The 14,968-nt window shown below is 39.7% G+C and overlaps 1 protein-coding gene across 3 annotated transcripts in view; it reads left to right on the top strand.

Annotated features, from left to right (window-relative positions):
- The first annotated feature begins 11,701 nt into the window (after nt 1-11,701).
- shank2b (SH3 and multiple ankyrin repeat domains 2b) overlaps nt 11,702-14,968 on the top strand; it is a 177,589-nt gene continuing 174,322 nt past the window's right edge. For all 3 annotated transcript variants that reach the window (XM_051076066.1, XM_051076060.1, XM_051076059.1), the window contains exon 1: nt 11,702-12,223. The gene's annotated coding sequence lies outside the window, so the exon portion shown is untranslated. The remainder of the gene's footprint in view (nt 12,224-14,968) is intronic.

The raw sequence follows: 14,968 nt of genomic DNA, 5'->3' as shown, positions 1-14,968 counted from the left end.
TGCTGATAAATTGATGAAACCTCATACTATGTCACCAGTTGCTCGTCTTCATCATTTTAAATTTTACATTTACCCACGTGAAGAGTTTCCCCTTCAAAATCTGCTCCAGCTCCAGATAATGAATATTGTTGTGAGATTCCTTTTGAAAAATCTTGATTGTTTTAACAGATTATATAACTACAGTCCTACAACTTCATTTGAAGCTAAGGCAAATATATATACTCACATTAAAGGTGGAAATTCTAAACCAAAACAGTATTCTTCCCCACTGTATTTTTCATATTTCCCATTGCCCACACATTCTAATCTATGGAATTCAAACTTCATTGTTCCTGAGGGGAATTCAATTTAGCAGACAATCAGCCACCACATTTCAAGTTAAAAACAACACCAGGAACAATAACACAACAACTCATCTAATGAACAAAATGAGACTTGCATATTAAATAACAATAAAACATCACTGTAGAGAGAATATTCTTTTTTATCTTTTCTTTTCTTTTTGGTTCTGACTTACTGTCATTTCAGAAGATAACTTGATTTGATGAAAGACACTTCAAAAAGTTGCATAATGTTTATTTGTGTTTTATATGTGTGTGTGTGTGTGTGTGTTGTTTGGACACTGCAGGACTTCACTGCATCACTGCTCTCACTCGCCTCCTTCTCTTTTTAGCCCTACATTTTTTTCAGTGTGCCCTATATAATGTCCCACTTTGCAATTAGGTCTGGTGTTGGTGTGTATGGAGAGGAACAGCAAGCTGGAGATTCCTCTTGCACTGCAGACTGTGTGTGTGTGTGTGTGTGTGTGTGTGTGTGTGTATGTGTGTACTGTTCTCAACTATCTGACTGCCTTTCATCGCCTCTGGAATTGGGTTCACTTGCAGATGTGTCCTGACAGACACCTCAGCCGTCGCTCTCCTCAGAGCTGGTCAGCCTCCTCCTCACTCTTCTTCTGTCTATTTTTCTACTTCCCCTGGCATCTTTATCCTCTCGTCTTCCTTCTTCTCTTTTACAAGTCACTGATCCCATCATGCACATGGCCACATGCCATCCAGTCATCTAAACAACCTTTCATCCATGTCTCAGTCCTTCATCATCCTCTCGTTGTGTGAGGATGTAAAGATGCTCCTCCTCATTAAAGGGTGTTCCGTCTCTACACCACACATTACAAACACTCTGAGAAATGAACCACTTCAGCATCTTTCCCACAGATCTTGTACCATACATGCATGACCCCCCCCAAACATGGTTCATTAGTTGCCATAGCAACAAGGTCTTCCCTGGCTAGCAGCTCAAGACCCCCAGCTCTTTCAGCCATACATATTACAGCATGTCCAGATGACTTCTCTCTGTCCTCTGTGTGGCTTCAAGATATTTATACACAGAGGAATACTGAAATAAAAATGTGCTGACAGCAGTGATTTTTAGGAAAAAGAGATTTTGGAAGCACGATGTAAAGACTGCTGCTGCTGTTTTAAATCTGTGCAGCAGCACAGCAGCTCTCTGTGAAGTCAAACCTGCATCTATCAACATTTTTGATGCTGACAGTGAATGAAAATATTCTGTAACATGTGACAACTCTGCAGCTCTAAAAGGCTTTTTTAACATCTGTTTGCTCATTGTTTTGGTTCTGACTCCAACATATTCTGTACAATTATAGAGATATCATATTTGTGTACATAGTGAAAACAAAGTGGACACGAACAGCTGCAAATTTGTTTCATGTGGCGTGAAATGTGTTCAACATACACCCACCACGAGTTAGAAGTGTTTGAACTTGAGTGAGCAATTCACACTTATCACTGAGCTGTATGACTCCATCTACTGAGACAAAATGAAAAAAAGTCTGAAGTACAATGACAGAAACAGCTGCTAACATCTGTACAGTCAGTTCATTGGCTGATGGGAAAACTGAAAACTGAAACAACTTTCCAGAGGTCGAGTTTGCTTTGCATTCTCATCGTTAACAGGAGGAAACAGCTCCTGAGCTTTAGAGGTGGTGGTAGGCATATTTCTGAACATCTGGAGAGAGCTAAGCTAGCTGTTTCTGCCTGCTTCTGTTCTTTATGCTAAGCTAAGATATTTAACTCCCAGTACTGGCTAAACAGTTAATGCACAGATGTGAGAACAGTATTGATCTTTTCATGACATTCTCAGAGAGAAAACTAATAAGGATATTTTCTTCCATTCTTTTAACAGCTTTATAAACAGATGAAATGTGATGGTTGTGAAGCTCTCGGCTTAATTTGATCTTTTTTCCGCATTGTTCACAAAAACAGATAAATGCACTAAAATGATGTTTTTCATTATGTTGTTTTCTAATGTACTGCGGCTCAAAATAAGTTTCAGGTTGTTTTTTTAATGTTCTGCAAACAATAAATGTAGTTTAGTCATACTCCAATGAACAGAGTGCATCTGATGACTAAATCCTTCTGTTAGGTGAGAGCATCAGGGCTGTAAATTCAAACAGTCAGTGACATAGAAACACCACAGTGCTAATGTAGTTTTTACCATGAAGTGTTTTGCTGCTAATTATACAGCGTGTTTAAAACCTTCACTTTTCAGTGGCATGTGAGAGTCACTCAGAGAGGGCACACAGGAGTATGTGTATCCACAGGACCAGTAAAAAAAAAAAAAAAAAAATATTGAAAAAATTGAAAAACATTTCTGGCAGAATGACCCTGCAGACTCAGAGATTCCCATCAAATTCAGTTAACTGGGTTGACTGGATGGAGAGCCAATCAGGATCAGGTCCAGCAACAATACATTTACAGGAGAGAGACTTTAAACTAAGAAAGAGTAGGTATTGAATTGGCAGTAGCTCTAAATTCAACCATTGAAACAAACTGGAATTCTGTTGGTTTATGTTTAATGAAGCAATGTAAATGTAGATAGAAAGAAATCTATAACACAGGAGCAAATAGTGACTCGTCTGGTCGGTGATTTGTTCTGACAAATCCCACCAGATTTATTACCTCTTCTGCTCTCCACCATCTGACAGAATATTAAGACAGAAGATGATTTATGAGCAGACTTTATTCTCATATTATCCCAGGACATTTTCATTTTCATTTAAATCTGCACTGAGTGGACGGCAAACTTCATGTGTTACCCACCGACTGATCCGACACAGGAGAGAGGCTGAGCTGAGACACCAGAGAGACTGGGTTTAGTTAGATCTCTGAAGCCTTAACACACGACATTTTTAATGTGAGATGATCATGATCAGTGTGTTGGATCAGTAGGTTGGTTGTTAGTCAGGGTATCTACTGTGAATTCACCATAACAAATGGGGACCTCATCTTTAATTTAGACTATGTCCTGAAATGAATCTTGAGTCTTAAAGGAGTATTTCACTGAAAATTGATTTACATCTTGAGAGTCTCTCATCACCAATAGACTTGAGAGATGGCTCTGAAACAATGTTATTTTCTCTTTCACTACATGGATAACATATACAATATTTGTGTTTTTGTTGTCTAACAACATGCAGGACTCAGATGCAGGATGGGAACCCTGATGTCTCACTCCTGCCCACTGTCCACCCCCCTGCCCTTCAGACAGCACACAATGTGATTTCCTGCACAAGAAGAAACATCACACAGTCTGTGAACATAACCCAGGCAACAAATTAGTATAAAAAAAACCAAACATATTTTTGTAGGAGACAGGGTTGAATATGGTTGTATTAACCTGCTATTGGCTGTGGCAAAAAATGAGCAAGGCTCCTATTAACCCCCAGCCCACCCCCGCTCCTGACACTGTTCGTATAGTGTGCAGTTCTTCAGTCCCCAGGTTTGCTCTGTGATTAAATACATTCATTCAGGCATATACAACATGTTAACACTGAGCTGAAATAAGAACACAGATTGGTCATAAACAGCTGTAATTTGTCTGCACATGATCTAAATTGTACAGGTTTGCTTCCTAACAGTCAGCTATACTCATACCCACTCTATCCTCATATTTTAGTATCGTACAATATTTCCTAACATCCACCCGATGATCCACACAGACAGGCACACTCCTCTGCTTTTGCAGTTTTCATGAGGACACTGCCTCGGAAAAGTTTGCAGTAAATGGCTCCGCTTGCTGCAAGTAAGACATTAAATTTACAGACACGGAAAAGAACAAAAATGACAATAAGGGAGAAGTGGACTGACTTCAGTCTGACATTAAACCTTCTCCCATCTCACTGCCAGACTCTCCCTCCTCTCTCTTCTGCTTCCTCTGCATTTTCTAACCCACTGATGATTCCCCATCAGCTGTACTCCAACTGCTCCTGTACTGTGGATAGTCACTGTATTTCTATATGTTTGGGAATGTCCAGAGGTGTTAGTGAAGTGAAGGGTACAGAGAACACAAACCATCAGATAGAACATCCTTTAAAGGAGCAGTTTGACATTTTGGGAAATATGCTTATTTGTTTTCTTGTTGTGGATAAGATGAGAGGAGTGATACCTCTCGCTGTAGCACAGTCACTTCTAAATATGAAGCTACAGCCAAGACATGGTTAGCTTAGCATAAAGACTGGTAGCAGGGGGAAACAACTACCATGTGCATTTATGTTTTCTGCACACAATCTCTATTAATCTACTAATCTAATGAGACACCTTGTACTGTAAACACACTAGACATCAGATAAGACAGTTCAAACAGCACAACAATCATATTGTCATTAGCCCCTGTAACAGACTGAACTTCATTCAGAAATTATTAAATCCATAAACTGATGGATGCAGATAAGCAGAAACATGCATGTGCTTCATCTGATACGGTACATACAGTATGTGTGTGTAGTGAGAGATCAGGCCAGAGAAATGGTAATAACAGAGAAAAATACAGTATATGGAGAGTGATAACAGGAAAAAGAGGGCAAGGTTGTGACAACATGAATAACACAACAGCACAAGCAGGTTCCCCTAATCTTGCATTCCAGATCTTAATTGTTTATTTACATAGCTATGAAGGCAGCCAGAAAAACTCTGTTTGTCAGCCAGTTCAAAGAGAGAATGCAGGGCAGAGCCTCGCTGGGTGGAGATCCTACTGTTAATTGCCTTATTTTTCCCTCAGATTAAGTCAGCTCAGTCTCGCTTATTTATTGCCCTGCAGGAATTTTCTCCATAATAAAAGGATGATATAGCCACGTTCAGCAACAAAAAGAAAAGAAGAGAATCTTTCATTTCCACACTTTGCCTTAAAGAGTAATGAGCGGTGAATACATTTGAAACACAAAGCATCTAACTGAAGCGGCAGTAAAGGCTGAGAGCTCTTCAGAGGGGAGGTGCTGCAGGAGTAGGGGGGGGGGCTGCAATTTAATTTTTTGTTCTGGTGCTTGTTTGTGACACCTTATACTAGTAATTGTTGTTTATTCATGAGCAGCAGGTACTTTATGAATAACTTGGCTGACCAAATGTTTCATTTATTTATTTCTTTGTTGTGCCTCTTACTATCCTTCCTGTTTTGTGCTTTGTGTTTTTGTAATTGTGAAGAACCTTTGTAATTTCTTGTTTGAAAGGTTATTGCTATAGAAATAAATCTTCACTCATCATACAGATTTGGTTTATGACTTTTCCTGTTCTTTAAAGGCCATGACCTTTTTGTGAGAGCACGGCTGTCTGTCTGCATTAGCAGGACGAGATTTCATGTACATGTATCTATGTGTTGTTTGAGAATTCAGATGATACGGCCACTGTATCAGAACCTACTATCTGAGAAATCTCCCACTACAGCAACATATCCACAGACTTTTCGTGACAGAAACTGAATCCATTTCTTTTAGGATTCCAAAATGGAGAGTAAACAATGGCCACATTCAGACAAGACCCTTTTTTCTTTTACAGATCTGAAACATGTTATTTGGCAGAGGACAATGCAAGTTGGCTTGCAGAGTGTTGCTATGGGAGAGATTCATAAAAGCATGTATTCTCATACAACATGCACTATGTGGCCAAAACTATGTGGACACCTGAACAGTCTTTCCACCTGATGTTGAACCTGCTGCAGGGATTTGATCCCATTCAGACATTCATGGGCTTGAAGTCAGAGCTCTGTGCATTCTCCTCCAGTTCTTCCACTATAACCATTAAGGACCTGACTTTGTTCATGAGGGCACTGTCATGTTAAAATAGGAACAAGACAAAGACTGTTACCTTGACGCTGGACAAACTTTATTGTCTAAACAATCAGTGTAGCATTAACTAATTACAACGAAGGAGTCTAACCATGAAAAACAGCCTCAGACTCAAACCTGTGAGCAAAACATTCACTGTCAGTGAATTTCATTTGTTTCCCCAATACTATCCACTTGTAGGGACTAAAGCTTAATAAATGTTTTTATGTTCACTCACAGCACTTGGTTAAGGTTAGGGAAAGACTGCAGAGATTGGCTGCTTTATTAACATTTAACCAAGACTAGAATCTCTTCCTAACCCCAAGAGCTGTTGTTGTTTAAACCTCTGGTGTCAAAAGTCCTGTGTGTGTATGGACCAGGAATTCAAGAAACATGAGAGTATATTCAGTAGTTAAACCAGTGAAGCTGCAGGATTTAGGCAAAATGATACTAATGACAAAGTCTGGAAATCGTAAGAATCAGACACCAGAGTTACAGTCTCTGGTGTAATTTAATGGAGGACCTCAAATATGCAAAGGCAAGAGTGGAGCTGATGTTAATGGAAACCAGAGTAAAATAAGTGAGTAAAAATAAAACAAAACAATGAAGCTGCTGTTTTGTTACCAACGAGACCAAAATAAACTCCAAATATAATCAGTCCTGAGAGCAGATTTAATTTCTTCCTGGGATTACAGAGAAGGATAATGAATTATTAAACATGTGCACACATTACTGCTTCATTTAGACACTTAAACCTGAGAAAGACCCAAATGGTACCAGTTATCCTCACCAAAACGTCAGTAAAGCAGGAAAATACTGTAAATCATCTGTTTTCTAGTGACAAGAACAGCACAAGACGTCTGTTCTTCACACTGATGGAACTGGAAGCAGTTTCCAAAACCAATAAACAGATAGAATGAGCTATAAAAGAATGTAGATGTTTGAATATGTTTGGAGAAAAGACCTAAACCAAGATGAGTTTCATTACATCAGCAGTGTCCCAAAATGTTCACCAGTGGCCAGTTGACCGCTGTCAGAAGATGTGCCATGGAGAGCTGACAGCAGGGCTTCACTGGCAGAGCTCCACTTGGCTGAGCTGCTGAGCCTCTGTAGCAGGAGGGAGAGAGAGGGCGAGCTGCTGAGGAGGAGTGGAGGTGGCAGGTATGATGCTGCGCTGAATGTGTGGGGAATAATGCTTCTGGTTGATGCTGTGGTTTAATGAGGTGAACTGGAAACCACAGGAATCCCACTTATGAGGAAGATGGAAAAATCAAACATAAGAAAGAGCTAAAAAAAATACTGATGATTTTATCATACTTGGCAAGAAAATACACAGAGAAAATGTCTTTCCTGAGCAGCACTGATCAACCTGCCATTAAAGTCAATAATAGTATGGTGAGGATAACAAACCCGTTTGTGTATCACTTTTATTTATTCTTTATTTATCCCTGTCATAACCAACCAGTGAAGCCAGACTAAGTTATGATCTCATTAAGACGCTGCGACAGACCAAATCAGCTGCGCGTAATTGGCGCAGTGTGAGAGCGCGCGGCGCACACAGCTCTCCATCCAGCTCCCGCGTGTCACAGGAGAACAGCGACACCTGTACGAAAGTGTTTTCAGGTCGAGACAGGTAATGGTCTGTTCTGTGTGCTCGTAATTAGTGAAAACCCCGCCCACTTGACATAAACCAGTGACGTATATGCCAAGTGGCACGCCTTCAACTTAAGAACAGGAAATGACATCATGTGACCTGGCGTTTGTTTTGAACACGGTTTTGAATTAAAACCTTTAAGGTTGTAGCGCGAGCACTGTAACAGGAATCATATGAGAACACGGTCCATACTTACTGTAACATGACTGACTGTGAAGTGAGTCAGTATATCTGGATGTAAGCAGCTACTGAAGAGCACAGTGCGTCTGTTTTAACTATCAGGAGACAATAAACCAAATCAGATTATGTCTGCACATTTAGGTCTGTGGGAAATCATTTTAGTTAGCAAACTGGAGCGTGGACTGACACTTTACAGCCCAGTGATGGTCAGACACAAACTATGATCAACCTGCCGGTGTTGTCCAACATCTGTGGCACAGGGGGAGGATTACCTGAAGTAAAGGTATGTGAGCATGGAGGAAATCTGACTCTGATTTGACTGACTTTAGTGATTTCTGAGCAGAGATGTAGGATTGTTGGTCCTGACTTTACATATATGCTACAGTTGTTTTTCAGTATTTTATGGTCAAATAACTGGGAGGACTTGTAAACAAATCAGACCACAATGACCTTTAGCCACTGTCACTCCTTTGGTGAAAGCTATCGTCCCCAACACTTTTCATAAACAAACACACCCAAAAAAAAAATGATCAAAAGGCATTGGTTTTTATTTCACTGAGGAAGCAGAAATGACAGTGATTTATCATCATCTCTTGTGAGAAATTCAAAAAGCAAAACAAACATTAGTCTGCCCACAATTTTATTAAAAATCATTAATACTGAATTTAGAGGCAATTGTCACCAAGAGTGTTAGTTATGGTAGATATGCTAATGGCAGTGTAGTAATGTTTGGTTAATTCCAAAATGTTGAATATATGAATGAATTATTTCTGGTTGTATTTAATCTTTAGTTTTTGTCTCATGTCTTTCATGTTCTTTCTTCTTTGTTAGTTTACAGATATTTCCAAACTTGTTACTGCAGTTCAGTAAATCTGAACATTAGTCCTTTGGCTGAGGAACAAGTGATTGGTTTTTCGTGTTGATCCAGGAACATATCAATGGATTTCTTATATTTGGTAAATGTGTGCCAGGTTTCACTATGTAGAGTCTCATCCACATGATAAACATTAAGACAGATTCTGAGTGATGTGCAGCCATGGTAGAGGTTTTTCAGTGGTATGTGTAACACTTGTATGTTACATATACTTCATGGATTCACAAACTCTCTCTCTCGTCTCATTGGCTAATTCCAGCTTGATGACATCACAGATTTACTGTTTATGTCTTTGAAGTGTCTGATTGCTCAGGTGTGTCTGAACAGTTCCTGAAACACTGAAACAACAAACGTAAGTGTTTTTAGGCTTTATTATTATTATTATTATTATTATTATTGTTATTATTATTATTATTTGTAATTTGGCATACAGTAATTTGAAATACAGTTATTAGCCTATTCTTATCAAGAGTTTGAGGAGGAGATTGATACCACTCTTATGACTGTACACTAAACATGATAAATATGTAGCTAAATATGCTAGATCCAGGAGACCATTAGCTTAGCTTAGCCTAGCATAAAGACTGGAGTTCAAAAATAAACCTACCACACCTCAAAGGTTCACAAATTAACACACAGTCTTCGGCCATGCTAGTGACTCTGCAAGGCTGCACTGTAGGCACTGTGCTTTTAGCTGAATACTATCTTCAGCATGCTAACTTGCTAATACTCAGACAGCCAGAGGAGGTGAAGGTGAGGGACAGGAGGGGGAGTTGTCACTTTGCTCAAAGGGCAGGTAGATGTAAGGTTAACTAATGTAATGTTTTACATGTTCACCAACTTTGTTTAGCATATTCGCAGACTAACATTTTTGTAGAACTACTGTGGCTGATGGGAAGGTCATTAGTGTTGCATGTATTTGGTTATAATACATATATTTGACCTGATAAGTTAGGATCAAACGAACATCTGACTAGATTTAGAGGTGCTAGAGAGCCACGCTAACTGTTTCCCCCTCTTTAAAGTCCTTATGGTAAGCTAATAGCCTCTTTTCCCCAGCCACATATGTTCGTGAGTGATATGCTCATCTAACTCTCGGTAAAAAAGCAAACAGGAGTATCTCCCAGGTGTCTCTTGTACTATTATTTCTTTAATGATACAGCGCTTGCATTGTGGTGAACATGATGTTAAGGCAGAGCTGAAGGGTGAAGTAGACCAGTGGATTTGGCTCTTATTCCTTAACCACAGGAATGCATTCAACAAAGACCCGAACCCTGAAGTGTGAATAGTTTCTGTGGCGAGGAAAGTGGCATAGCTCACACTCTGATTCTTGCAGTTTTTTGGGGTCTGGATGTCTTTTATGTTGAGCTGCTGTCAGCGGACCTGAACTAGAAATAAAAAATCAGTGTGCACACACACTAGCATCAAACCCCGGAATTCACACGTTGGCTTGCCCCTGGGGTAGAGCCGGGCTGTTGGTCTGGCTGCCTGCCACTGTTGCCATGATCAACATCATCCCACCCCAGCTTGTAGTGTGGTTGTCATGGTAATGACCGTTTATTTGCAGGGGGCACTCCAGTCTCCAATATTTCCAGGACACACACAGACAGCAAGAGAAAGTGAAGGTGAGAGAGAGGAGGGGAGCTGCCAGACAGACTCAGAGGGCAGGTAGATAAATGTTGTATATCCCTGCTTCTACACAACAGTAACAACCTGCCAGAACCACAAATATCAGTCAGTTTGTGTTGACTTTGTTTTTACATCATCATCATCATCATCGAGTTTTCTTCTCAATCAAACTTCCATTTCCTTTCTGAACTGTAAAATTGAGATGTAAAGACAGATATTCAGTTTCGTAACAACTCAAATTACAGAAAAATGTGAAGAGATTTTTGTTCCATCTTAGCTGGATGAGACTTTTTTTTAATGTAAATGACTCTGATGGTGAATTTTCTTCTGTCTTCTGACAGGCCACCAGTACATTTATTCTAAAGGGCTGAGCATTAGTTTAATATCATCACCTTTTACTGGAAATATATCATGATATCCACTGATAGTAGCCTGATACATATCAAGACATCCCAGAGCCAAATGCCAAAGATAGGTTGTTTGAGGTCATGTATCTGCAATATGCCGACATCCAGTGTATGAACAGGCACAAAATTATAGGTTTCACAGATTTCCACAGTGACCTGACAGTTGAGTCTTGACGTTGGTGATTTGTGGACTTTTCCTATAGCATCACCATGAGATTCACTTCTGTGGTCTTAATGTCTCAACAGCTGTTGGGTGGTTTGCTGAGTTTGGTACACACATGTATTCATGTCGCCCTTAGGATGAATTGTAATAATTTTGGCGATCCCTGAATTTTTCATCTAAGACCACATTAAAGCATTTAGCTGAAAGCATCGCCGCAGGAGAAAACATCCTCACAGAGGTGCAACCATGTTTGTCTCTTTTTTGGAAAACTATTGATATTGGGCTTATTGATTGTGTGCAATTGTGATATTGATTTCAGCCTTGTTCATAAGTAGCTTCGGCCTGTTTTTTTCTCTTTATATTACCCAGATAAATAAGGTTTAGCTTCTTTGACTGTCATCAGTCTTTTATGAAGCTTAAATAAAGACTCTGAAAATCCTGAATCCCCTTACACTTGACTTTTATTCAGCCGTTATACCTGAAGTTATCCACCTTCTTCCAGTTTGCAGTTGGAAGTGAAGATGTTTTATTAAACTGCAGCAGGCTTTACTGTATTTTTTCTATTTATAACCATCTCCACTGATAATGAGTAGGTTCCACACTGAGCTGGAATTTCAGATTCCATTTTAAAATCTCCTGTATGTGCACTTTCAGGTTGATTTCTGCTCTGGCCTGGGGTGACAAAAATGACAAAGATATCCACAGGCACACATCCACCTGTCTTGTCGAAAGGCGCTCGCTTGGTGTCCCTATAATAAACGTCCCCTCCTCCCCACACCACCTTCCAACACAGTCCTGTGTGTGTCCGTGTCAGGCAGGAGATGTGCTGCTCGGAACCGCGCTGAGTGTCTGTCGCCTCATATTGAATTTCAGCGCGGCAGCAGTCGGGTTTCTCTCCGGGAGATCAGGTTTAAAACGCGCCCGCCGTCTCTCGTCTTTCGCTCCTCTCCCCCCTTGTCCTCTCCTCCCTCCCTCGCAGCTCTCCTCCTGCACATCACTACCCTTCTCCTTCCGTCCACAGATCCTCACTTTGAGTGGAAGTTTTCCAGCCAGGCAGAGCTGGTCCACCGTCCGCGGTGCGCCCGGAGTCGGAGACATGAAGCGACATTAGGAGAAATAAAGGAGAGAGGAAGAGAGAAAGAGGACAGCGAGGCGAAGGGAATAAAACAGTCTGACTGAACAGGAGCCAGGGACGACGTCCAAGGTAAGCGTGAACCTTTTGATACTTTTTACACCAGCCGCAAACAGTAAATAGGTGCTGCAGTGTAACTGTGATAATACCGCATGGACTTGTTTGTAGGACTTTAAAGTGAGTTGATACTCAGATACTTTTATATGTTTATATGTTTTAATCTTCCGGGTTATTTTTGTGCGGAGTGGTAGTTTTCCTGCAGCTATGAAACACTATACGTCATGTTGGGTAAATCTAACCTAATTCCACTTTCTAATAATACACATTTAGAAGAGTAACAAAGCCTCACTTCGTTCATTAGATCAGGTATAAACCTCTAATAATAACAGGTTTTAGTTGCCAGGTTGTGAAAATCTCTCTGGCTGGTGAGTCATCGACAGTCAAGTGATTAATAAAGTCATTAATAAAGGCTGATGAATCTCTCTGTAATAAACCAAACTAGGAGGTGCTCATGATCGGGGCGCGGATGAGTCTAAAGCTGATTGATTTTCACAGCAGACATTTTGACGTATCAAACACAGGTGTAACTAATAATATTACTAATTGCTGCACTGCTCTGCATTAATTGCTGGAAGGGAGCAGTCCTTAATGTTATTCTTCCACCTGTGGTTTTCCTGCTTTGACAGGACTGAGGTCAGAATTTGTTCTGTGATAAAGGTCTATTGCTCTTAAACGTTTGGAAATGAGGGCAGGTTGAAAAGGTCTTGTTCTTGAACATTATATCAGTACATTTTGTCTTGGCTTTTATCAGTAGTTTCTCTAGTATTGTTGCCAGTTGATAGAAATTAATTCATTTGTGGAAGTGAGAGGTGTTAAAATGTGTTTTGGCTGTGGGACCCACTGCAATAAACCATAAAGTCTGCAGTTAAAAATCTATATGGTCATCAAGTTTGCAGTTGTAAAGGGTTAATAAGTCATCAATAAATAGATTTTTGTCCAGATGTACTGCAACACAGCTAAAACAGTTGGTTGATTAATTGATTAGTCAGTGGCAATTTTGATAATTAATATTAGTATAAATAGTATTAATATAAATATTCACTGGCTCCCTTGTCCCAAATGTGAATATTTGCTGGTTTTCATTGTCTTTCAAGATAAACTCAGTAGTACTGGGTTTTGGACATCTGGGACTCTGGTGGCCTGACATTTTATTGACTAGAATGATTGGTTGATTCATCAAAACAGTGATTGTCTGATTAACTGATACTGAAAAATAAAATGAGTTTATAAAATCTGCAGCTCTACTTAAGTGCTCCATCAGTCCTGATGAACAAACCAGTCAGTGCCAAAACAAGAGTCCTGCTGGGGGAGGATAAACACCATCCAAGAGGATTTTTCACAACCTGGCAACCCAAAGGTTTTTTAATTAATAGCTTATAACTGATCAACAAGCATCCGTAAATGATTTACGAAGCATTAGTACCTTTCTGTCTCCCAGAGAAACACCATTGCCTGCTCCCTTTCTGATGGTTCTGATGGTCCTGATGGACTGACTGTGTCTTCAGTGACACAGTCTGTTTGATTCCTCTCTACCTATTAAAGAGCCAGATTGAGCTTGCATCATTGTATTTCTCATTATGTAATCCTGAGGAGATTTTAAAGAGAGCAGACATATTATTTTTGTGAATCCTTGGTGAGACAGAAATGACTGGTCTTTGGTCAGTAAGCACCAGGACAAGAAAGATGTCTGTGTTTTTACACTTCATTTATAAAGTGTTTCCTAAGTGATCGTGAAACTCCTCATGAACAAGAGGAAGCACATCTGTTTGCATTAATCTTGAATCAAAAAGCTATGATGGCTCCTTCCATTTCCTGTTGGTCAACGTCAGACATTTGTGTGTCAAATTTGAACTCATTGCATGGATTTATTTTGCCTCCATGAGTGAATCAGCTGATGACAGTAATACCATCAGAACTGGTTGATTTCACTCTGAAATTTTGCTGTTTGAAATGCACAGGTTCCTTTATTTACTCCACTCATCACTTCATCACTTTTTTGCACCTTGAAAAACTCTCTTCTCTCACTTACACTATGTGAGGCCTCAGCTTATGTCTCTCCACTCATTCATAAAATTGTTGTGTGTGCCTGGTGTTGTCTTAAGATCTGTTTGCATTAACATGCACTGTGTTGGATCCCAAACTAAGACTTACGGTACAGGTGAATATTTTTTGAATTACTCATCTTTTGTTGGAGTGTCCATGTGTTAGCATAAATGAATTTCAGCTACAATTAGAACTCAGCACCTGTTCTATTATAGGTCTCGACTTGTTGAGTCAGTTTGCTTTGTGTCAGACTGTGAACATCATTTAGTGGGTTGTTGAAGAACTATTTTTACAGTGATATTTGAAGATGTGGATCATTCTAGTTTATACAATAACATATTTTCTGGAGCAAGTGAAGTGAGATTTCTCTTTTTCTCAGAGTAGGTCTGTGTTGAGTTGTCTTTGAGTTTTCAGGCTGTTAGGCTGATTATTTATAATGGTATTGACGATGTGTGTGAACTCCCTCGGGCTGCAGTGAATCAATGTTAACATTAGCAATTAATCTCTCAATTACTTTTTTAAATGAGTCAGTTAATTGTGTAGCCCAAAAAAATGTCAAAATCCGTTTAAAGAAAGCTCCAGTTCCCTGAGCCAAAACTAATGTCTTCAAATTTATTTATTTTTGTTCTATCAATATGCAAATTTACAACAACAAAAACAAAAAAGAGCAGTAAATCCTCGGATCTGAATCCAGTGATTGACATTTTTGCTTGA

This window comes from Lates calcarifer, linkage group LG2 (assembly GCF_001640805.2).
Source record: "Lates calcarifer isolate ASB-BC8 linkage group LG2, TLL_Latcal_v3, whole genome shotgun sequence".
Lineage (NCBI taxonomy): Eukaryota > Metazoa > Chordata > Actinopteri > Centropomidae > Lates > Lates calcarifer.
This window is presented reverse-complemented; position numbering and strand designations above follow the sequence as displayed.